General features: G+C 39.2%; 1 protein-coding gene across 5 annotated transcripts in view; it reads right to left on the bottom strand.

Moving 5' to 3' along the window:
- Positions 1 to 25,425, bottom strand: part of KDM2B (lysine demethylase 2B) — a 3,837,686-nt gene that overhangs the window by 1,592,598 nt on the left and 2,219,663 nt on the right. The gene's annotated exons all lie outside the window — the stretch shown is intronic.

Genomic DNA, 25,425 nt, shown 5'->3' on the forward strand with positions numbered 1-25,425 from the left:
AATCCCTCATATATCCTCCTAATCAACCTTATAATTTTATCAGGGAATGCAAATGCTCCCATTGCCCTACTCATAAAGTCCCAGCATACTCTATCAAAAGCTTTCTCAAGATCCACCAACAACAGTGGTATTTGCCTACATCCTGCTTCCCACTGGATCACCAATGTTTTGTTAATGTTGTCAAATGTTTGCCTCCCCTCCACAAAACCACACTGATCTGTATACATCAATTTTGATATCACCTGTGCCATTCTTTTAGCCATTATAGACATAAACACTTTATAATCATAGTTTAGTATTGAAAGGGTCCTATATAAAGCTGGATCTCTTTGTCCCCAGGATACCTCACAAATACTAGTTCTTTAAAGTTACACAAACAGGGCTACTGTATTCACTTATAAAGATGTATATGCTAACCTCTTCTCTTACTATCACCTCTTTACAATAATTTTTGATTGCTTTAATACCCTCTCATACAACACTTCAAAATCTAACACTGTCTTTCTAATTTTTCTTTTGAAATCTAACACCATTCTTTAAAAAAAAAATTACAAAAAATATTTTTTGTTTCTTTTCTGTACTCATAAACAGATTTGTGTGTGTGTGTGTGTGTGTGTGTGTGTGTGTGTGTGTGTGTGTGTGTGTGTGTGTGTGTGTGTGTGTGTGTGTGTGTGTGCGCGCGCGTGTGTGTGTGTGTGTGTGTGTGTGTGTGTATATGGGTCTACCCGATAACACCAACATGCCAAAACACCGACAACAAAATAACTGACACGACAAAACCGAAAGTTCAAAAACACGAAACTTCACATGCCCGACAAACCACAATCCCGATAATCAACAAAACAAATAACTTTCCCGAAAAACACACACAACACAAGCACACCAAAAACCTTACAAACCTACACTAAATCTTACATACACAACAATATATGCACTAACCATAATCCAAACCCTAACCCTAAGGTCCGTCACTATCGCACACTTACCTTACCCGCACCCTAACTCTAACTCACTTAATCCACCCCTAACCCTTAAGTATGTCACTATCACACACTTATCTTACCCGCACCCTAACCCTAACTCACTTAATCTGCCCCTAACCCTTAAGTCCGTCATTACTGCACACTTACCTTACCCGCACCCTAGCCCTAACTCACTTAACCCGCCCCTAAACCTAAAGTCCATCACTATCGCACACTTACCTCACCTGCACCCTACCCTAATGTCCGTCACTATCACATACTTACTTTACCCACACCCTGACCCTAACGTCCGTCCCTATTGCACACTTACCTTAACATGTCGGTGTTTTCAGCATTGGGATTCTCAACTGTCGTTCTTCTCTGTTGTTGATCTTCCGGTGTCGGTTATCTCTTTGTCGTTCTTCTCAGCTTTCGGCGTAATCAGGTAGAACCATATATATATATATATATATATATATATATATATATATATATATATATATATATATATATATATATATGTGTGTGTGTGTGTGTATGTGTGTGTGTGTGTGTGTGTGTGTAGGTACTAACTACAACAAGATTTTCATGTTTCTTTCTCTGTACTCATATACTTATTGTGTACATATATTGCTACACAAATTTCCTCTTTTCTCAAAAATAATTTTTGTGTACATAGTATCATGTCTTTTGGTCTGTATAATCTCTGGAGCTTTTCTCCTCGGGTCTCCACGAAAATGGGCTTTTGGCTTTTTACAGCTACCACTGCTTTCTTCCAGGGTGTATTTCTCCTCCTCTTAAAATACTGTTAAATAAAACCTTCCGTATCTTTATCAGTTTTTTTCCCTCCTAACTTCCAAACTTCCACAAGAATACAATCTATTCCTGTGGACTTTCCTGTAGATTGGTTATACATCACCATTTTTACCTCATCTCCTCCAATCCTAACTGTTAGTAATTGAGCCTGTCTACCTCTAACCTTGAGATTTTTAATTCTTCCATTAACATTTCCATTTGTACCTTTTCTTGATTTCCATATTTCTGTTTTACACAGACTTTCATAGAATTTCCAAAAAGTTTCTAATACCTCTACTGGATCTCTTGTTGACTTCCTTGTTATAGGCTCCCTAAGCTTGGTGACAGTCCTTTCTACTTTATGTTGCCTGAGTCATTGTGCTAAAAGTTTTTGTGCTTTAGAGTTATTATAAAAAATTGCTTAACAGCAATCTTTCTAAACTCAGGTATATTAGTGAGGTAATCCCTTATTTTCTGTTTAGCATTTTAAAGTTGCTCCTCTTCTTGTTCTGTGAGATTCCCCTTATTCTGCAATACTTTAATATTTTTCAGTCCCTCTAAAAAATTCTTATGACTTCTTAACCATATTTCCCTTTCTTTTATTTCCACTCTATTTTTAAACTCCACTTTAATTTTATCCCACTCCCTGGCTATATTTTCAAAAAAAAAATTTCCATCTTCTCTAATAGCTCCTGAATAATTTCCACTACCCATTCCTTAAATTCATCTCTTTTCAACAGACTGGTGGGAAAACACCAGTGTTTCTTTTTTATTTCATTACCCAGTGTTTTTATTTTAGCTATTATTGGCACATGATCTGAAATAGTTATGGGGTGCGTATCAAGACCTTCAATTAAATGCACATGCTCCTGTGAACTGTAAATTCTGTCTAGGCTAGCCCAGTTTTTGTATCTTGGGGAATAATATGTAAATTCACTCCAAACTCCTATTACTGAATTCACATCTTTAATGCTAAATATTTTCATAAATTTCTTCAAAAGTCCACCCGTCCCTTGTTATACTTTCCATTCTGGGCCCCAAGACACATCTTCTTTGCTGTAAATCATGCTCCAGTCCCCACCTACAAGTAATATTTCTTGCTGAAAGCTGATTATTTCTCCCAGAAGTTTATTAATTAACCCATGTCAGGGGAAATCCTCCTCCACTGCCAGCAGCACCTTAGTACTACAAATCTACCATTATTGTGTTTTTTATCCTCTTCTATTACTTTTGGAGCTCATCTTGCAATTAATATAAGTACTCCTCTTTTCTACATGTTCAGTCCTTCCCAAGTGTGTCTTGTGTAGCATAGCTGTTTGCACTTTACATTTTTTTAATACAGTTCACTACTCTTTCTTTTTTGTACTTATCTGTGAGATCACTGACATTTAAAGACATTACAGAAAGCATCATTGTATTAAAAAGTTATTATTCCCACCTTTTACGTGTAACAGTTTTTTTGTTAAATGTCTAATTCCAGCTTTTGTATTACATGCATACACTGTTTGGCAGGTTGAACTTTTATACAGCGATTTCTTATCATATCCACTTCAGTCTATGTCACATCTTACAAAACATTTTGTTTTACTGAAAGCCCTCAACAAAAAAAAAAACACTCCCAATACCCCTAAAACCTATTAGCTTAATAGTAACACACAAAACAATGTACATCTTCAAATATTGAAGTTTTACCCTCCTAATAAGAACAAATATCCCAAACTGACAACCATGCTCATAGACTTGGTTTAACCTAAAATAAAGGTTATCCATGCTAAGACACATGGTGCAGGCTGTGCTTCTAAGTGCTGTCTGGTTTTGTCTTATCTTTATAGCTCTACCAGCTGGGAAAACACCAAAATGCTTTCAGAGAGCATTACCTCCTAGCCAATTTCTCTCTCTTTTTTCTAGCCAATTTCTCTTCACAAGATTGTAGTCAATTTCCCTTTATCAGATTGTCTTTGTGGAGACATGAGGACCAGATACATAAGTGTTACCAAGCATATATTTATTTGCTAGAAAAAAAGCATTATAATGTTCAATATTATTTTTCATTTAATTGTTTTCTCTTAAAACTTGTTACTAGATCAAGATAAAGGCCTTAATCCAGTCAACCCCCATGCAAAAATAAGAAAAATGCATATTAATTTTTCTTTTGTCATGCTCTTTTAACCAGACTGTTCTTCTTCTTTTTTTTTTTACACTGCAGTGCCTATATTTCTTAAAACTGAACAAGGAGAAAGACAGAAGAAGAGAGAAAGAAAAAAAACAGTATCCCCATTACACTTAAAAATAACTGAGAAAACTTTACTTTATACCCTGCAAAGAAAATCATGTACTATAAAAATAGTACTATTAAGAAAAAAAGTTTTTACTAACAGTTAACATTCTCCCTCCTCTTCTCCTCTCGTAAGTAGTTTTCTGAACATTAATGACATGAAGTAGGGCATATGCTTTAGAGTCCCCCACAAGTCCAACAAAGTCCAAAACATGTAATATTTCCAGATTTTCTTGTTCTGCCATGTTTCCCAAATATAATTATTGCTCTGTAATCCCACATTTGTCAATTTCCAAGTTACTGGTTTTATTTCTGTTAATCTCCATGGCACAAATCCCGTATCTCCTTCATTTCCAACATATTTTTTATTCTTCTTGCCAACTCTTGTGCTCCCTTCCTTCTCTCCAGCATTTTCCTTTGAAAATTTGGAAAATGTTTCACTGGCACAGTCTCTCTGTGGTCTTTATTACCAGAATAACATGAAGCAGAATCTCCTTCTGTTTCACAGCTCACTTTTTATTGTGCATACTTTTGTATTTCCTCCTTAGCATATACTTCATTAAACAATGACTTTGTTCTTCCAGGGAAGAATATTTTGAAGATAGCTGGGTACAGCAGTTTGAATCTCATACCTGCTTCTCAAAATTCCCTGAATAGTGGAATAAATTTACTCCTCTTCTGCCTGGTGACAATGAGTAATCATCCTCCACAAATACTCTGCTGTCTCCCACTTTTAGTACTTTTTCCCTCTGCCACAGTTTTGTCAGAATTATGTCCATCTGCTAGAAGGATTGCATCTTTACTATTAAAGTGCTTTCATAAAATGAATATCATCTGTTCCTTTTAGCTTCCCTGGTACAACTGAAAATTTCAGGTTTTTGCTACAATCACTGTCCTCTAATTCTATTATTTTCAGAGCATCTCTTCTTGAGCAGTCTCATATTCAGCCAGCCTTTTCTTCATTTCAACCTCTGATTTTTGCAGTTTTATCACCACACCTGAATATCTGTTTAAAGCTTCTTTCATTTTTCCAGACTTTTGTTGTTTGATTTGATATACTCCATCAGTGATTTGTTTATTTTAACCAAGTCTGTGTGCAGTTCTCTTATACTTTCCTCTATGTTACAGGAAGTCACATCTGGAGGTTGCACTTCTTTTTGCTGAACAGCTGCTGAACTTTTCCCAGTTAGAGTTTTTCCTCACCTTTTATAGCTGACTTTCTTTCAGGTCCTCTATATTTTTTTTCCTGGCATCCAGGCAATGCACATATTAGACAGTTACTGAAATTTACCCAGAAACAAAAACTCTTACTGTCTTTCTCTGCTGAGCTTCTTTTTCACACTGGGAGAGCTAGAATTAAGCTGTTATTCAGTGTGCAGCCATCTTGGAAGTGATGCCCACTGGCTGTATCTCTATGATGTCACAGTAGTGTTCTCCTCTTTGTTTTGTTTTTGCTTCTTTCTCAGACTGTTGCACATAGACCTGAGTACTCCATCCCTGACTGATTCTCATAGCTTGTTCACCTTTCACCTTCACTGCTTAAAACTGACAAAGCAATGTTAAACAGGACTTTATTATCATGTCTGTAGAAAAGAATAGGCAGATGATAGTGTTTTAAAAAGCACAGCTTGCACAAGCACACACTAAATGAGTGTCTGAAACAGAGCAGTATGCTGTAAACCTTACAGACTGACCATCCAGAGATTTAATGATAGTGTGGGATGTGCAAGATGAAATAGTAATGGGTACACCCAGCAGGTTGGTTAGAGTTCCTAAGGTCTGGGATCATATGACATGCCTACCTTTTTTCTTTGGAATGAGATGTACTTGGGGAAATGACTGTGTTTCTTATTTCAGAGTTGGAACAGACCCTTATGTCTCCTATGTGGAGAAGAGACTGGGACTGTTCTAGATGTTTGCAGATACTGTCTAATCTGGAGTGGAGCCCTGATGGAAGATGACATTGGGTAAGTGGAACTGAATAATACAGCAATCTTAAAAATGGGATCAGGTAATTTGATTTAGTTGACTCCTGTTTACAATGAAGGACATCCACTGTTAGAAGGAAGACCATAAAACCATGGGTTTAAGGAATTTCTCCTTACTCACAAGGCTGCAAGACAGTACATCTGTTAAACAAAACTTATCATAACAGTAGGTGCTGTAATAGATCACTATTGCAGTAGTCTAAGTTATATGGTTCCTACTTCCACTGCCTCCAGCCAGCTAAACAATGCTAAGAGCACCTTCCAAGCACTCCAACTTTTAGGAGCATGAGGACAGCTGGTGTATGAAATGCTTCAGATATTTTTTTTTGCCCAAGAGGAAGGCAAAAGCCATCAAGAATAATGCTAGGAAACAAACAAACAGTAGCTATATACAAAAAATGGTGGACAAATCCACATCCTGGCAACACCAAAAAATACAAGTAAGAAAAGGGGGCTGGAGGGAGGGGAAGATACTGCAGCAGTAATCTAACTACTTACACAGCTGTACTATGTCCAACATAAAGATCACTGCTGCAGTAGTCTAAGCTATATGGGTAGATTTCCATAGCAACAAAAAGTTTGAGGCCAATAAACTAAAACTCCAGGATCCCCAGGAGAATGGCCCTAGTCAATTTTGACCAACATGTGTCCATTATTGTAAGAAAGTCCTCCTATACTGCATAGCTTATAAACAAATGGATTGAGTCCAGATCTAGGGATGTCACTGCCCCCCCCCCATTTACTCAGCCCTCATTAGGCCAGTCATTGAGTATAATGCCTCTTTTGGCATGTATCTTTGCAGACACACACAACAACTGGAATGTCCACAGAGACACCTTACTAAAAGGATACTAGGTCTAAACAACATGTCCTACATGGACTGACTCAAAGCCATGTCACTATACTCCGTATCCTACATCTTGCTAAGAGGAGACCTGTGTCCGGCATACAAGGCATCCTCAACCCAATACTGATGTGTTTACTGCACATTAGCAAGTCAAATGGCATCAGGAATACTCAATCTAGGGATCTAAACCTCTTCTGCAACATCAACAGAACTGCTTGGATGGACAGGAGAGATGAAAAGTCAGCAAGCAAAGGAGAGTAGCAGTGCTGAAACTGAATTCATCCTCAAGTGTTGGTGAGTACCTTCAGGAGGTGGACCCTGTTTTTCACAAAATCTCACCAAGACAAAACTGATATATAGACCGTATTTGTATAGCATATATCATGGTCAGAAGTAAGACAAAAACAAAAAAAAAAAAGATAGCTGGGTGCACAAGACCCAGGATAAAATGTGCCCAATCCTGGTAGGCGCACTGGTGCCAGGACTAGAAAAAATGACAGCATAGAATCCTCAAAATATGGAAACATCCCTACAATGGGGCCAGGCCAGGCCCAGGGAGAGGATGGCCCCCTGTTGTAGAAGGAAGTAGCAGTCCACAAAAATCACAAAACCTGATAAGACCAAAGAAGAGCCATAAAGAAGATAGAGTGGACTATTGAGGATAAGAAACAAATTATGTACTGTTGCTATTAAGCAAAAAGCCCAGAATTTCCAGTCAGAGGATACACAAAACAATTAAGAGATAAATTAAAGGAAAGAAAAATAGTTCCACAGGAAAAACTGTCAGAAGCTTCAAATGAGAATTTGCATTCATTAATACAAGAGATTTTTGAAAAACAGTATATAGATCAAAAAACTTTGATCTGCTTGGAAAAAGATGCATCTGAGGAAGTACAAAAATGTAAACAACAAAACTTAGATATTTTTGAAAGATAATAAAAAAGAAATATGGACATGGGAAAGAAAGAGAGATTTGATATGGTGCAATATTTATGCAAACAAGAAAGCCAAATTAATCAATATAAAGAAGGCAGCCCCAAAGATATTTGAAGAGAAATACTGGCAAAGGCACCCGGATATGGAAAATTTCACAATAAAAAAATAATATCACAAAGATGGAATGTAGAAAAGATTAGTAAAGTAGAAGTAAAAAAATAGAAGTTGAAGTTATGGAATGCCTGAGAAGTGAAGGATTTAATGTAGAAGGTTTAATACAGATTACATCACAGCACGATGGACTAAGTCCCCAAAGTAAAGAGAAGCAGGAAGATCAGAGACATCTGAAGAAAAAATATGGACATAGGAAAAAAAAAAGAGATTTAATATGGTGTAATATTTATGCAAAGGAGAAAGCAAAACTAACAATACAAAAAGAGCAGCACCAAAGATATTTGAAGAGAAATACAGGCAAAGGAATCTGGATATGGAAAACTTTACAATGCAAAAAATAAGAAGACAAAGAGGAAAAGGAGATTAGTAATGAAGAAGTTAAAGAAACAGAAACTGAGGTCATGGAACACTTGCAAAGTGAAGAATTCAGTGTAGAAAATCTAATGCAGAAAGCAACACAACAGGGTAGAGCAATGGATATCCAAATTAAGGGGAAACTAGTGGCACAGGAAGCAATTGGTCAGGTGCCATATTAAGATATTTTGGAGCCTTACACAGGAAACTAGTATAAATCTCCACTTGAAGCTAGACAGAAAGGGAAGGAACAGGAAACTGTGGAAACTCAGATACAGTCAATGTTGAGGACTGATAGGCCACGGAGTTCTCATATGACAGAGCAAAGGATGAAATTGAAGAGAAGGTGCCACAGGAAGATATTATAGAACTTTCTACAGAATGCCCGCAGGAAATGGAAAAGAAGGGATGTGCCCTCAGTTTGGAAGAAAATGAGCTAAGAGAAGAGTTGCTTGATTTAATAGACATAGATAGATATATTAAGATCAATGAAAGAAATAGACTGCAGAAGGTCAATAAAACCCCAAAAGTCAGAAGTTTGATAAAACAAATGAACACAGCAATTAGGACTGTCCATAGAGATCCATGTGATATAACAGAAGTAAACAGGATATATTACTGTGCAGCTGAATTAATAACTGATAAAGTTCTACCACAAAAACACAGGATAATGAGGGAAAGGAAGGGGAGAAATCAAATTCCATCATGGAAGCATTGAAGAGAGAAAACTATAAAGCAATTAAAACAAGAAGTGTCACTGTTGGAAGACTATAGAAGAGGGAATAGATCAACAAAAATACTAAGAAGGACAGACGTGATAAAAGCAAAGCACAGTATTAGAACAGACCAAGACCTATCATGCACTATTGCAAATAACAAACTAAAAACTTCAGCACAGGCAGAAAAACTTAGAAGATACAGAGATAAATATAAAGGAAAAGTACAGAATAAGCAATTTATTGATGACCCAAGAACGTTTTATAGAGAATTGGGAAACTAGGTAAAAGGAATTGAAAGACCACCAAAAAAGAAGAAATAGATACATTTTGGAGAAGTATCTATGAAGATCCTGTGGAACACAACAAAGATGCTAAGTGGATAGAAGAAGTAAAAGAAATAATAAGAAGTTTAAAGGTACAGGATATGAAATGGGATGAAGTAACAGCCAGAGAAATTGAAACAAAGTTAAGAAAAGTCTTTAATTCGAAAACCCCAGGCCCAGATGCAGTACCTAACTTTTGGTTAAAAGTATTAACATCTTTGCACAAAGATTTAGCCATGAGCAAGAACTATTTATATGTGCACCCCAAACAGACACCAACCTGGCTAACAACAAGTAAAACAATGTGAACCTGCAAGCTACCCCAAAAAATTATAGACTAATAAATTGTCTTCTGACAATGTATAAACTATACATGGAAATGGCTGCCTACAGACTTTATAGTCATTTAGAAGAAAACTCAATTATGGCAGTAGAACAAAAAGACAATAAAAGAAAGTCATATGGAACATTTGCTGTTAAATAAAGTCATAGTGGAGAACTGTAAAAAGGGGAAGACTCTAAGAATGGAATGGACTGACTACAAAAAAGCATTTGATAGTATCCTGTATTCATGGATACAAGAGTCCTTAAAAATGTATAAGATACACGCTACACTGATCGACTACATTACAGTGAACATGAAACAGTGGCAGACCACTTTGCAATTAAGCCATGATAAAGGACAAATTATTATCCCAGGGATAAAAATTCAAAAGGGGGTATTCCAGGGTGACTCTCTGTCACTGCTGCTATTCTGCCTTGCCCATAACCCATTAAGCTATCTACTTAACAGCTTAGGCCATGGCTATAATTTGGCTCCTAGAAAACAAGTCTAAAGACTTCTCATCTTCTGTTTGCCGATGATTTAAAACTGTATAGCTCATCAGATGTGGAACTGAAAGCACAGCTGCAGGTTGTCAAAACTTTTTCAGATGATATTAGAATGTCATTTGGTCTTGATAAATGGGCAAAAGCAACCTTTAAAGCAGGAAAACTGCAGCACCAGCAAAACATCAGTTTGGAAAATGTGATATAAAAGAACTTGAGCAAGAGGGAGTGTATATAAACACTTGGGTATTGATGAAGGATCAGCAATAAAACATGAACAAATGTGAATAAAACTTAGTAAGGAATACTTTAGAAGACTTAAATTAATCATGAAAACAGCATTGACATTTAGGAACAAAATCCAAGCTATAAACAAATTTCTCTTCCTGTCCTAACTTACAGTTTTGGAGTGATTGATTGTCCCCAAAACATATTGGATAGATTAGATATTAAAACAAGAAAGATGCTTCATGCTCACCAAATGATCTCTAAAAATCAGTGCATACCAAGATTATATATTCTCTGTTCAGAAGGAAGGATGGGCCTTCTTGAAACTGATTACTTGTATAGATCTGCTATTGTGGGACTCCACACATATCTGCTGACCTCACAAGACCCAAACTTAGTGAAAGTGTTGAAACATGAAGAGAATAAATCTAAGATGACTTCTCTGCTTAACCTAGCAGAAGCATATCAGTGTCAAGCAGGAATGGAAATCAAACCAGAAGTAGATAAAAATCAGGCAGCAACTGAATATGCCAAAAAACAAAAGAAAGAATATAATGTGAAGGACCAGATGAAAAGGGAAGAAATGTGGAAAATACATAAATATAGTTGCAAGTATAGAAAACTTATGGAAAAACCACATGCTGATCAGGAATGAACACAGGAATGGTTAAGGAGAGGTGCATTCAAACCAAGAGATGAAAGGTTAATATTGGCCGAACTGGAAACAGTCACATACCTCACTGCTGGTTGTGACATACTAATGGCAGAAGGACTGTATACAGAAAGGCATAATAATGAGGCTAGACTGTTGCACTGGGGATTGTGCAAACATTATGGCACTGAAGTAGCTGAAAAACACTGGAAACATAAGCCACAAAGCATCATAGAAAATGATGGTCTACATCACATGGGATCATCCATTACCAACAGTTCAAAAGATAGATGCTAGAAAACTGGATACAGTGGTCCAAGAAAAGGAGACAAAAATAGCATTGATCACTGAAATCACCACACCCAGTGACTACAGTGTCCTGCATACAGAGAGACATAAAGTTATAAAACATCAGGATTTGCAAGCAGAAACGAGAGCAATGTGGAAGAAGGATACCCAGATAGTTCCAACAGTAGTAGGAGCAACGGGTCTTATAAAAAAAGAGTCTACAATCATATTTCGAAATGTTACCAATACATATAACTCCATAGGAACTACAGAAGGAGTCATTACTGAGCACGTTGCGGGTGCTGCGAAGAGCACCTTTGGCTGACATCAAACAGTGAAACAATACTAATTTCATGAACTTTAATCATACTTTGACTTAGGAATGGGGTCTATTCCCGTCATGGTATCAGAAACCCAAAAGATTTAGAGAAATTAAAAAAGGGACAGGTATATCTCACAGAGGCTATTACTGCTCTGGAACAGACTTCCCATCTACATAAAATAAAAGTTATGTACGCACTATGACTAAGCATCTGTGTTGTCTGTTTTCATCCTTACTCAACTGATGGGTCTCGGATTCAAGCTCAGACCCCACTTTGGCCACTTCTAAAGGTTTGGAATCATAGCTCAAGCTCCTCCCCTTACCCCTAGTCCTTCTCTGTAACAGCATTACTTCAGATCCAGTTTGTTCTCCCTTCAAGCTACCAGTGTATAATAATAGCTATGATACTGAAAATACCATATAATAATATGTAAAAGAAAAATTATATAGAAAGGAAGAACAACGAGTGAATAGCTGGAGCTCATCAATCAGTTGAGCAAGATATTTAGTTCTCAGGCAGAACTAGAAGCCTTGGAAAACAGGAAATAACTGTGAAATAGGAAGGAGGATGGAGTAAGTTAGAGCAAGTGGCAGCTTCACAAATGTCATCAATAAAAACCTTAGACCATAAGGAAGAGAATGTGGTCACCAATCTTATGCAATGCACCTTAGGAGGTATGTGAAGTGTCAATCCATTTTTGTTGTATACAAAAGAAACAGAATCAGTAAGCCGCTTGGCTAATGTAACCTTTGAGATACATTTTAGTTGGTCTGATTTCTACTGGAAGGCTGATTGGTTTATAGATGTTACTATAAGCCACCTTAGGCACAAAGGAAGGATTTATGTGTCAAGAGATCCCGTCCTTGCAAAAAATTAGATATGGTGGTTTAGATGAGAGGGTCTGGAGTTCTGATACTTGTCTGGCTAAAGTGATTGCATCCAAGAAAATGGTTTTCCATGACAAAATTTTTAAATCTACCTTGGCAACTGGTTCAAAAGGAGGTTGAGTCAAGGCTTGTAGGAGAACATTCAGAATCTGTGATGGAGTAGGATCTTTAATAGGGGGATCGAAATAAGAAGATACCTTTAAGAAAGGCTTTACACAATCAAGATGAAGCCAAAGAAGACTGGTTACATCCTATATGATAATATGAGATAGCTGCAAGTTGAATCTTCACAGTTGAATAACAGACACCACTGTTAAAAAACAAAAAAAAAAAAATAAAAAAAATGAAAAATGTGAAAAAAAAAAAGGATATATTGTCTCTGTGTGTCAGAGAATGAGAGAATGTTTTTGTTTTTTATTCGTACATCATACATCGGGGATCTTCTCTGATAAGAGAGATAAGAATGTGTCTGAAAAAGATGAAGAAAATTGCCTATCCATCAATGGAACTGGAGAAACCATGCAGTCAGTTTGAAGGTCTGAATGTCTGGATAATTCATTCCTGATGGGTGAGAGAGAAGATCCTGGGTCAGATTTAACACTCAAGGGTGTGTATAAGATGAGACCACAGAAAGGGGAACCACACTTGTCAAAGCCAGAAAGGCGCAAAGAGGATTACTTTGCACTTCTGCCATGATGCTATCTGAAGGTATTTTGGGATTAGTGGAAGAGGAGGAAAAGCATATAGGAGTCCTCCGGGTCAGTCATGGAAGAGAGAGACTCTCGGTGACTCCCCTTCCTGGGGGAATCAGGGCAAGGTACGTGCTACACTTGGAATTGCACTGGGAGATAAAGAGATTGCAGCATGGTTGACCCCATTGACAGAAAATGGTATCCGTCACCACAAGAGTGAGAGATCACACTAGAGGTAGTAATATAGAGCTGCTCAATTTGTTCGCATAGAACACTGGACTTTGCCAGAATGTGCATTGCCAGGAAAAAGTGACCAGAAAATATCATCTACTGCCAAACTCTCATTGCTTCTCAACACAGAGGGTAGGATTTGGTTCCCCCCGTTTGCTGATGTAACAGACAACTGACATATTGTCTGTCTGGACAGCAATCATCCTTGGAGGAAGAACATCTGAAAAAGACTGCAATGCTAATAGACTGCTCTCATTTCCAGGATATTGATGTGAAGATTGGCCTTCTGACTGGACCAAATGCCTTGGACTGTCCTTCCCAAGAAATACTCCCCCCGCTGGGAGGCATCTGTGGTCACTGTGGCTATGGAAGGTGGAAGGATAAAAGGGCGGTCCTAAAAAAAAATTTCTTGCGGTGAGCCAACAAGAAAGATGCTCTTTGCAAATTCTTGTAATACATATTGGAGCAGAGAGAGGATGACATCTGATAGACCACTGCACTTCCACTGTCCACTGAAGTGCTCTAATGTAATATCTCGCTACTGGTATTAGCTGCCACTGATCCTAGAAGTTGCAAAAATCAACCTGGTTGACTGGGAAGGATGACATAGTAACTGGGATGCTTGGTCCCATAAAGAGTTTATCCTTGATTGAGGTAGACTTGCTATTTGCATAATTATGTTCAGACAAGCACCAGTGAACTCCAGAACTTGAGTGGGGGAGAGTTGAGAATTGCCATAGTTCACTGTAATGTCCAGTTTGAGACATAGTTGGAGCAAACAGTCTCTGACTTTAATTACAAGGTGCTTGCTGGAAGCACAGAAGAGCCAGTCTCAAACAAATGAAAGCACCCAGAATCCTAGCAGTCTCAAGTGAGCTGCAACCACTGGGATGCCCTTGGTGAACACCCTGGGGGCTGTGGTAAGACCAAAGGGCAGAGCTCTGAATTGATAATGACTGCCTCCCAGATGGAAGCAAAGGCATCTCATGGACCACTTGTCTATTTTATGTGATACCACAGATCCTGGAGATCTATCCAGCACATCCAATCATCCTTGTGCAGAAGTGGCAGAATGGACTGAACGGTGACTAATCAGAACTTGGACCATTTGACATATTTAATTTGCTGAGATTCACACTGGGTCTCACGTCCACAGTTTTCTTTGGCACTAAAGAGAACCTTGTTGGTCAGGGGGACCATATCGATTACTCCTTTTTTCTAGCAGTTTTTGAATTTCTGTGATTGCTGCTTTTCTCTGACTGGGTGGAATATCTGGGAATTTTGTAGAGTAACTGGGAGACTGAAGGCAAAAGGGTATGTTAATATCCTCTGGAGGTAATCCTCTGCACCCAAGTCCACTTAGTGAAGGCTGTCCAGTTTGTAGATGCAGGGATAAGTGACCCCTCCCCCCAACCGCCTCCAGAGTGCAGCAGTAGGCCAACCCTTCAGAGGTGCTGATTGGGTTTCTCAGAAAAGGGAGCTCTGAAACCCTGAATTTTTGGGCCTCCTCAGCCATGTGAGTGTTGTCTGTTATTAGAGATCCTCCCATCATGGCAGGATCTGTCCCCATAGGAGTCCTGGGAAAAGCCTTGTGACTTCCAGAGCTACATTTTCCTGCCACCTCTCTGATTCTGGGAAAAGGTTATTTGAGACATAGAAAAATGGATCCCTACAGCAGATAAGGTCTTCCCATCTTGTTCACTACTGGGTTTAGGGTGTCTTTAACCTTGGTACCTAATAAAGTAGATCATTCAAAGGGAGCATTGATGAAGGATGGCTTGAAAGGGTCTGCAAAGTCACACAGGCACATCCAGGTATGCTGTCTCACAGTTATTCCTGAACCTGCAGCTCTTCAAGCACCTTCTGAGGTATGTGAAATAAGTCTCATAGAAGCATTCAGTAGGGACTGTAGGGTGACTAGTTGTGTAGCTACAGTTTTCTTGTTCTCTACAGACATGGACCCAGAGAGGGTATTGTTAAACTCTTTGATCAAGTCCCTCTGAAACCTTGTTACATGTGCCAGATAATTCAGCAACCCAACAGCAAAGGTCACTGATGCATATGTGCACTTCCCAAACCTGTCCAACACCCCTGAGTGCCTGTTGGAGGGATGGACAGTAGAACTTTGCTCTGCAAGTTCTTTCTTGGTGGCCACTGCTATCACCATAGCATCAACTGGGAGATGCTTGCTGCAATGGGCCTGATTCTTTGGTGCAATTAAATATTTATCTGGTTGTTTAGGAATTACTTTCATGATATCTGGATCCTTCCATACCCAGTGAGGTCCACCATCTCATCTGCCAGGGGACTACCCAGGACGTAGCTGAGCTGGCTCTGAAAGCCAGAGGAAATACTGACTCCTCTTGGGAGGGGGGATCAAAAGACCAACTTCTTTCTGTTTCAAAAGCTCGAGTATTTCACCAAATGAGATGTCCTCAGGGGTGATCTGAGAGACCATTTCCCCCTCAATGAAGTCAGTGTCTTCCATGAGGGATTCCTGTGGGGAATCTAAGTGCCTCCTCTTGCACATATGCTTCCAAGGGGGCTCTACAGAGGGATGTTCCAGACAGGACTCAGAAGTATGAGGTGAGTCATGAATAAGGACTGTCTCATAACTTTTACGAGTTGGCTGCTCCTATGTAACAAGATGTATAGGCTCAGAGACCACAGCAGACAGTTGTGAAGTGAATGGACCAGAGGGGGGCACACATGTATTACTCAAAGAGGCAGAAAAAACTCTTACTACTACCTCAAAGGGTGAAAACATAGGACAGGCAAGAACTGTCCTGGCAGAAGTCGAAGACAGCTACATAGAATGGTTAAGAACATCAGCATGGCTCTGCCTTGAGGTAGAATTCAGAGCCGGGCTGTCCAGTGCTGAGGCGCCAGGAGTAACAGATGGCTGTGAGGGCACTGGAGTTGACCCTACCAGCCCATATCAGGTGCTGACACTTCAGCTCTGAGATCTCTCTGGCTCAGACAAGGTCAGAGCTAACTGGATCTAAGATGTAGCTGGAGTCACGGAAGACCAAGCCCTTGGATTTGATGTAGACAGACTCAAGATTCTCATGTCCAATGGCTCCAAAATCGAGGGTTGGAGTGGAGTAGGAGTCAGCAACTAGGTAGGGGACAATGGCAGGCTCACGGATCTAATGGGAGCCAGAGCTGGTATAACTCCTAACTGAATCTAAGCTCAAAGAAACTTACACATCATACTGTCGACATCCGCTTCACTTATACTCCTAGGTGACACAAGAGACAATGAGGTGGCCTGGAACAACTTCTCGGAGTCTCTCAGAGGAAAGGAGAGTGGATCCAAGAAGATATAGGCTCCAGGGTAAAGGAGAAAGAGATGTGAGCTGGTGAGTTGGTCTTAGATGGCATCAGATCCGATGGACATGACAGATCTGATGGTTTTGAAATTCTTTCCTGGTAGAGAAGAACCTGGAAAAACAAAAGAGGAATGCTCAGGGGATTATTTCCTTCCTTCCTTCCTCTTACTCGAAGAATCCCCTTTGATCTTCTCAGGAGGCTTTTTGGAAAGGGGAGCTTCCGCATACATAGGAGCAGAGGTAGAAGAGCCTATAGAAGTAGAAGGCAAAACACCCTTCAAAACCAGTTTGTTGCAGCATTTAACCAGGGCATGATGGTTGAAGCCAGCACATATTTCAGTCTGTATCCAAATGGAAAGAACCCAAACAATATGCACACTCCTGGTGGGCATCAGAGTTTGGTATTTTGTGCACACAGCAGGTACATTTCTAAAAGCTGCTCAGCTTGTCTGACATTATCTGAGGAAAAAACTGGAGACAAAGATTAGCTGAAAAAGGAACGTTACCAATGATGGCAAAGGAGAGAAAGCTATTACCAACAGTGGTGACTCAGAGTACCTGAACTATGGTGGCAAATGGAGGAAAGTTTCAGAATAGAAGACTTACTGCAGAAAATAAGGAATGTCTTTTTTTTCTTTTTACTGAACTGAGAGAAAGATCCAGAAAAGATGTAAGAACAAGAAATTAAACTATACAGCTATAGAAAAGAGCAAACATAAATGATACTTATCCAATCTTATGTGAAAATAAATCTGAGCTATGGAGACCATGTGCATTTGCAGAAGAGGTAAAGGAGAGCTGAAGTAATGCTGTTGCAGAGGATTATGGGTAAGGGGAGGAGCTCTGCTATGAATCCAAGTCTTTAGAAGTGGCCAAAGTTGGATCCGAAACCCATCAGCTGCAGAATGGATGAAAAAGACAACTTCAGATACAAAGTTCATCCCTGTCCATACTGAAGTGTAACTTGGGCATATGGACAGACACAGCTCCCTCTCACAATCAAGGGAGAAACAGTGGAAAGGGTGAAGAGTACCAAACTCCTAGGGATGTACATCACAAAAGACTTGACATGGTCCATCAATACTAATCACATTGTGAACAAAGCACAACAAAGTCTCCACTTCCTATGCAGGTTGAGGTGAGCAAAGGGTGGTGAAAGTGGCAGACAGAATAACAAAGTCCACTCTTCCATCTATACAGGATCTCCACTCTGTATGGTGTCTTGAAAGAGCCACAAAGATTGTTAAAGACAGTACCCACCCGGCTCAGGGACTGTTCTCCTGCTTTCTTTGGGCAAGAGCTACAGAAGCATACATTGCAAAATTACTAGATTCAGAAACAGCTACTTTCCTCAGGCCATCAGACTATTAAACCTGAATAGCAAGGCAAGCCAGCAGGTCACCTAGTCAGTGACCACATAAGCTGACAGAAATATATTTTTCTTAAAGTGCAATAACTCATTACTAGGTTCTCTCACTTGTGCAATAGCTCACTGAATGCTTATTACTTGTGTGCAATAACTTGAAATACAAGCTATATTCCATGCAATGGACAATATGTTCTTTAGTCTACCACTGCTTAAGTCTTTAAGTGTAATATCTATCATGCAATACTAAGTGCTGCTATAGATAGACATACAAAAATTGTAATTATGTCCTAGTGTCATGTCAATGTTACTGTTATATATAGAGTCTGTAGTTCTGTTTTTGTGTTAATGTTATTGTCATATATAGTCTGTTTTTATATTTATACTGTTATATATAATTTTTTTAAGTTTTTTTTTGTCTGCACATTGAGCTCGAAGCAAATAAATCTTGTTTAGCCTGCACTCATGTGTGGGTCTAAATGGCAACAAAGTTTACTCTGACTTTGACTTTGGATGGGAAATTTACTCTAGAACTGCCCCCTGTACTACTAACAGACAGTGGCAGCTCCTCAACGCTTTATTCATGCATGGGTCCCCTTAAATTATATATGGCACATCCCAGTTATTCTTAGAGTAATATATAATTATTGACCATGGGATGCGTAAGACCAGTCTCTAAGCAAATGGAATTTCTTTATTTGAGCACAAAAAGGGAAACTGGCTAAACCTAAAATGGCCCGCAAGGCCAGCTAGCCTAGTACTTAGTTATACACCTATAAACCCTGTTCTGGACCTGGAAAATGAATCTAGCTTGTAGTGCTTTGTGAAAGTGTTTACAGAGGACCATGTTGCTGCTCCTAAAAAATTCTAGAGTGCACCCTTATCCAGAAAAACACAGAAGAAGCCAAAGTCCTTGTGGAATGGACTGTAACCCTGCCTGGAACTGGCTTAATATGGTGAGTATCCAAAAGGCAATAGCATGAAACAACTACATGAAAATGGTTTGGTTTGAAACTGGCTGTCCTTTCCTCTTACCATCAAAGGAGACAAAGAGCTGACCAACTTTCCTGAAGGATCGAGTTTTATCTAGGTAGTTTTTGACCTGCCTGTGGATATCTCCCTTGTTCTTAGGTTCAGGAAAGAAACTGGGAAATTGACAGTTTGACTTAAAATAAACTTTGAGACCACTTTAGGCATAAATGTAAAATGTTTTCTCAAAGAAACTCTGTCCCTATGGAAAACAGCATAGAAATGACTTACCATGTTACTCACATACTCTCCTAGCAGATGTCAGAGCAATGAGTAAAACTGTTATCAAAGTTATGAATCTCAGTTTAGTCTCATGAGCTAGTTCAAATGGAGATCGAGGAGGACTGTCAAGCAGAATGCTCAGATCCCAAGGAGAAGCCACCTGTTTCCTAGGTGGATGAATATGTAACACCCTTTTCAAAAACTGTTTAACTTGTACATTATTAGAAAGGGGAATCCAAGGACAGACAAGCAGAAATAGCTATAAAATGTACCATAATAGAGGAATACAAAGGACAATGGATGGTAACTCATACAAATAATCAAGCACAAGAGGTAAAGGGGCCTGTTTTTTTGACGGGCAACAACAAAAGAGCCTTCTCTATTGGCAACTATATAATTTTCTAGTGGCAGGTTTTCTCCCCTTGTCTAGCACCTGCTACACATCCTCAGAAAAAAACACATATAACATATAAACATTCTATCATCCAGACAGGTAGTTGAAGAGTTTCTAGCATGAGGTGTATCTAACTCTCCTTTATTTTATGTGAGTAAATCCACTATGGGAGGAAGCCAAATTGGAAAGAATGGAGAACAATAGTTGCCATGACCGAAAGATATCACAAAAATAATCACAATTTTTAGAGTATCCTTCTGAATCTTTAGAAAATTCCTGGATATTAGTTGAAACGGTTGAAAATAATACAAGAATATTCTCTTGCATAGGAATGAGAAAGCACCTGTCTTCCACATCTGTTTGCAAAGAGTTCTGTAGCAAAATGCCTTCAGATAGCTGTTCTGAAGGGATGTAAACAGATCTACTTGAGGTGTTCACCACAGTCAGATCAATTTTTGGACAATACCAGGATGAAGTTTCCATTCATGGCAGTCTGTCCTGTTCTGCTGAGCTTGTCTGCAATAACGTTTTGCTCTTATGCAATGTATGAAAACTGAAGAGTCAAAATGAGTTGAGCTGCTACCTCCCAGGCTATCATAGCAAGTCTGCAAAGAGGGTAAGATTGGGTACCCTCCTGTTTGTTTATGAAACATCACTGTAGTGTGGTGTTGCTTGTATAAACTTGCAGAGGTCCTGGGGACAAGACATGATTCAAGATCTTCAAAGCATTGTTAACTGCCTACATCTCTCTGATATTTATGTGCTTCTGTCTGTCTGTCAACGGGATCTCATAGAGCTTCTGCTTTTACCCCTTTTGAAACTGCTCCTCACTCCAGGTCTGAAGTGCCTGTTGTAACTGACTGGAGCAAAGTTGAAAGGGAGAATGGAAGACCTGGATTGAAAGCTATTTGGTCTACCCACCATCCAATCTACTTCCTTACAAATCTCAGGACTGGGATCTGGACTAGATCTGATGTACCACTGTATTTTCCTCATGTGTAGTTTGGCCAAAGACAGCATAAGAATCATCAATATCACATACCCCAGAATCGTGAGAAACTCCTTTGCAGACACCTGGATTTTGCTGAAGAAACTCAGAAAAAAACTGTTGACGAATGTCCAGTTTGTGTAGAGGAAGAAAGGCTCTTTCCAAGGCAGAATCAAACAAACATCCCATGAAAAATCACTGCCACAAGTAATGACACAAGACATCAGAAAGTTGATTTGAAACCCCAGACTGAGTAGAGTTTCCTGAATAGCTGATAACGACACTTGACAGCTAGACAAAAAAGTCTGCAAATATAAGAACATTGTCCAAATATGGAACATGGGAATGCCTTGAAGTCTGCAGTAAACAATGACTGGAGCTAATCAATTTTGTGAATGCCCTTGGTGCAGTGGAGTCCACAAACAGAGAACAGACAATATAAGACAGACGCAACAAATGCTAAGAAATGACTGATATTCCTGGCAATAGGAATGTGACAATAGAGGGATCAGAGCTACAAGTGACTGAAGAGATAACATGCTGAACTTCAGAATCTTGACAAAAAGGCTTAGAAATTACCAGCACATGCCTCCAGGATCCTTCCATTTTGGGAATTACAAAATATTTTGAATAAAAATGTTTTCCTAAGAGATTCAGAAGCACAGGTTCTGTGACTCTCAAGATACAACATGTGGTACAAAATGGGGGAGGGAATAGACAGATCTGGTTCTTTGAACATGAGGGAATCTTCTGGCAAGGAAGGAGAAATTCCCATTGCCAAGCATATTGCTACTAGATTACATTCAGAGGCCCAACTATCTGAAACAATCTGATGCTCCAAGGGAAGATGAAGTTGCACAGACATGGAAAGTTTGCCTGGGGGCTGAACAGGAAGATAGTCATGCTGACTGAGAGGACTGTCATTGACTTTTAGGGGCTTTTCCTTTCTTTTTTGAGCCTCATTTCCATTGCTCTTTAAAATCCTGATTGCTTGCTCCTGGCTACCAAAATTACTTATTAGAAAAGGGAGTCTAGGCAGAAGTAAAATTACTATTTGATCTGAAAAAGAAGGGCTAAAAATCTGAATCAGTCCTTGAATCAGTTTTCTCTTTTCATTATAGTTCATAAGCAACTCAGATGCAGAAGGGCCATCTATCTAAGGGATAATTTAAAATCTCATATTTAACATCATCAAGAAAATTTTGAGAACAAAGCCAAACAAGTCTCCTCAAAACTGATCAAGAAGCAGCAGTTCCAGAGGAGGAATTGGCATCAAATATACTTAGTCACATAAGAAAACGCTGTCATAGAAGTATTTAATGAATTATTTGCCTGAGAAGAAGGAAGTCACCATTAACTTCTGTATGTTTTCAAAAGATAACAAAAACTTTAACATATGAGCTCGACAGTTCACAATTCTGAAAGTTAAAGTACTGGAAGGGTGCATTTTCCTTCTCAACTTATCCATTGCTTTCCCATCCTTGTCAGAGAAAACCTGTTTAGCAGAAGCAGATTTGGATGGAGAAATAACTGCTGGGTCTGATTTAGAATTAAAAAAACAGGTACTTGCGTGTCTCGGGTACCTTCTATAACTTGTCAGACTTAGAAGCAGGAGGCTAAGCATCAAATAAGCTAAAAGCAGTGATAAAAACATTTTCTAAGTCAGACAAGACAATAGCTGCAGCTTTAGGGATCTCTGACTGTAACACATCATAATACATTATTTATGTCACATGAAACTCATTCTGGTTCCACTGTAAAATTTCTTCCATCTCATAAAAGTAACAATAAAATAAATCTCTTCAGCAGGGACATCTGATGATAAGCTTTCCTCAGAATCAAACTGCTCAGACTAAGAAGAAATTACAATGTCTGCTCTTATGACTGAAAATTCCTGTCAAAAGTAAAAGGAACTCTTTTCCTTTCCATGCCTGAAGAAGTAGAAGGCAAAGAAAAAGTAGCAATAAGTTCCCTGGCAAATCTCAGTAAATCTCTCCTGTCCATAGAAAATAAACAGCAGCTTGATATTTTTTTTTCACTAAGCACTCTCTCTGTGAGAACAGACTGACACAGGGTAGGCACATTGATCCCAGCTTCCACCTCCCCTTCCTGCTAAAGTGAAGACTCTTCACCTGCTCCTTTCCTTGACAAAATAAGTTGCTCTACCTTGCCCACTAAGGGCATCCCTATAGCCTCAGAGGATGTGGCTATCCCCCAGTCTTTGGTGGCAGAAAAAGGTACACCAAGAGGACTGGGGGAAAAGTTGAGAGGCCTAAGAAACAACACGTTGCCACAGCACAGTCACCCACCAATGGCTGAGGCAGAATAGGTACCAGCCTGACACCTGAAGACAGCTTTATAACTTTTTTTCTTTCCTGCATGCAGGGGAAGGTACTTCTGTGGAGACTGGGAGATGCTCCATAGGAAATCCATGGAAGTGGGGAACAAAGCCTGGATGAGTCAATATAGTGTCAGGTAGAGAACAAGTGTTTATATTGTAAGTAAATCACAGACAGTCACCCACAAGCACAGTATCCTGCCTCAAACATGCAACTTTTTTTTAACACTAAGTAAACTTTTTGTCAAAAGTAAAACCTTTCCTCACAGAAAGTTCACATATGTATTTACATAACTCATTTACAAATCCAACAACACAATTTCCTAGTAGAAACAGACAGTTTAACAGAAAATCACATTTTTTCATAAAATAGAAATGATTGGAAGACAGGAAATGCATCTGCCCCATTTCTTGAAGATCACTAGCCAACTGACAGTGTTACAGGGTCTGCAGAAAAAAGTGCTCTTTTTGGCAGCAAAAAAGCTCTGAAGCTTTTTGCATTCTAGATGTCCTTTTATGGAGTTCTGCTCAAGCTCATGATAGTTGGAGAGCATGGAAGGTGCCTTTAGTTTTGTGAAGCTGGTTGGTTTCAGTGGGGGTAGGACCCATATCATTTAGACTACTACAACAGGGATCTATGTTTGAAGATCTTGGAGTTAGTTTATCTAGTGATGAAGGTGTGTAGGATACAGGTGTAGGTTTATAACTCTCTCACACACCTTGATCATACTGCAGGCATGAGCCTTTAATTAGACATACACTAGTATAGTGGAAAGCAAGTTGGAGGCAGTGCTAAAGCAACAACAGGCCCATGTAGGGTTTTATGTTGGGAAATTATATTCACTAATGTTGCACTCCCTAACCCACTCCCCTAAGGGATGAACAACAAATGAAGGTGTAATGTGTTGGGAATAACCACATTTCTAGCAGGCAGTGAAACATCTGTGAGGGCCTGTTTTACTTTCACTTGTAAACATTTGACACTAGGAGAAATGAAATAAGATTCATCAGGTCTGATGTGGTTAAGGCTGAGATTTGAAGGGCAGCTCTGGGTGAGATGTCTGACCAGTCATATGTTCTAGATTAGATGGTGTGGTGTTATAGCCCAGGGACTCAAAGAAAGTAGAGAATGCTTGGTGGATAGTGACACATAAGTTTGATCTCTTACCAGCTTACAGTGATCTTGCAGTCTGCAAAGCTGTTTAGGCATCAAAACTGCAAATTAGTTTGAAGGAGGAGGCTCTCTACACTGTCTGGTCTCCTAATCCCTTACCTTGTTTTTCCTCCTCAACTCCTGTCTAGGATCATATTAGTGATGAGCCCCCCCCCCACACACACACACACATCTCTTCACTCATGCGTCTTAAAAGCAACCATCATACTTGTACTAATACAGGCTTTCAGTTTCTCCCTCCAATTGCAATGTGTTGCCAATCTGAAGTTCTGGTAGTTCAAGAAAATGTTGCACATGTGTCTTGTGATCTTATGGCTGTAGGTACACTCTGAAGATTTCAAGCACTTTATGGCTTCAGACTTGCAAAGCATCTTGGGATCAATGTCTGAACTGCAGTAGTGGCAAGAAAGAGAGATGAAGGCATTTGTTTAACAAACTGCTTAAAGTTCTTTTTTTTTAATATTTTCATGTGTCTCTTGCATTAACTACTGGTCTGGATTTATATGCTAGGCCACCACAGTCTGGGCTTACAGCATGTTTCATTTCTTTCAAGAAAAAAAGAAATATATGTTATAGCTGTGTATCATAGTGATACAGTGTGTAGTATTGCTGCCTCACAGCTAGAGGTTCTCTGGTTCAGTTGTTAGCTGGGGTGCCATCTGTCTGGAGTCTGCATGTCTTCCCTGTGCTTGTGTAGGTTTTCCATGGGTGCTCCAGTTTCCACCTACTTACCAAAGACATACAGTAGGTGAACTGGTATCTCTAAATTGTATGTGGGATGTGGAAGAAAGGCCGGACGCCATACTTACCTAGTAAACTATGGCTGGTGGCAGCTTTTCATTATATTGTTATATGAGTTGGATATGACTCCATAGTATTAGATGTTGATGTTAAAAGTTACACTCATAAGCATTTAACAGACTTGCTCAAGTAGTGCTGTCAGGCTGCCATGGTACAATATCCAGGGGCATTTATTTATGATTCAGTAGCTTCCTGCACTCTGTGCCTAATGGAAGACTTCACTCTTATCTCTGCCCCAACCCTTCACCATCAATCTCCTCCAACTTAAAACTCCAAACA

The sequence above is a fragment of the Protopterus annectens genome, chromosome 4.part0 (genome assembly GCF_019279795.1).
Source record: "Protopterus annectens isolate FY-2018-M chromosome 4.part0, PAN1.0, whole genome shotgun sequence".
Taxonomy (NCBI): Eukaryota; Metazoa; Chordata; order Ceratodontiformes; family Protopteridae; genus Protopterus; species Protopterus annectens.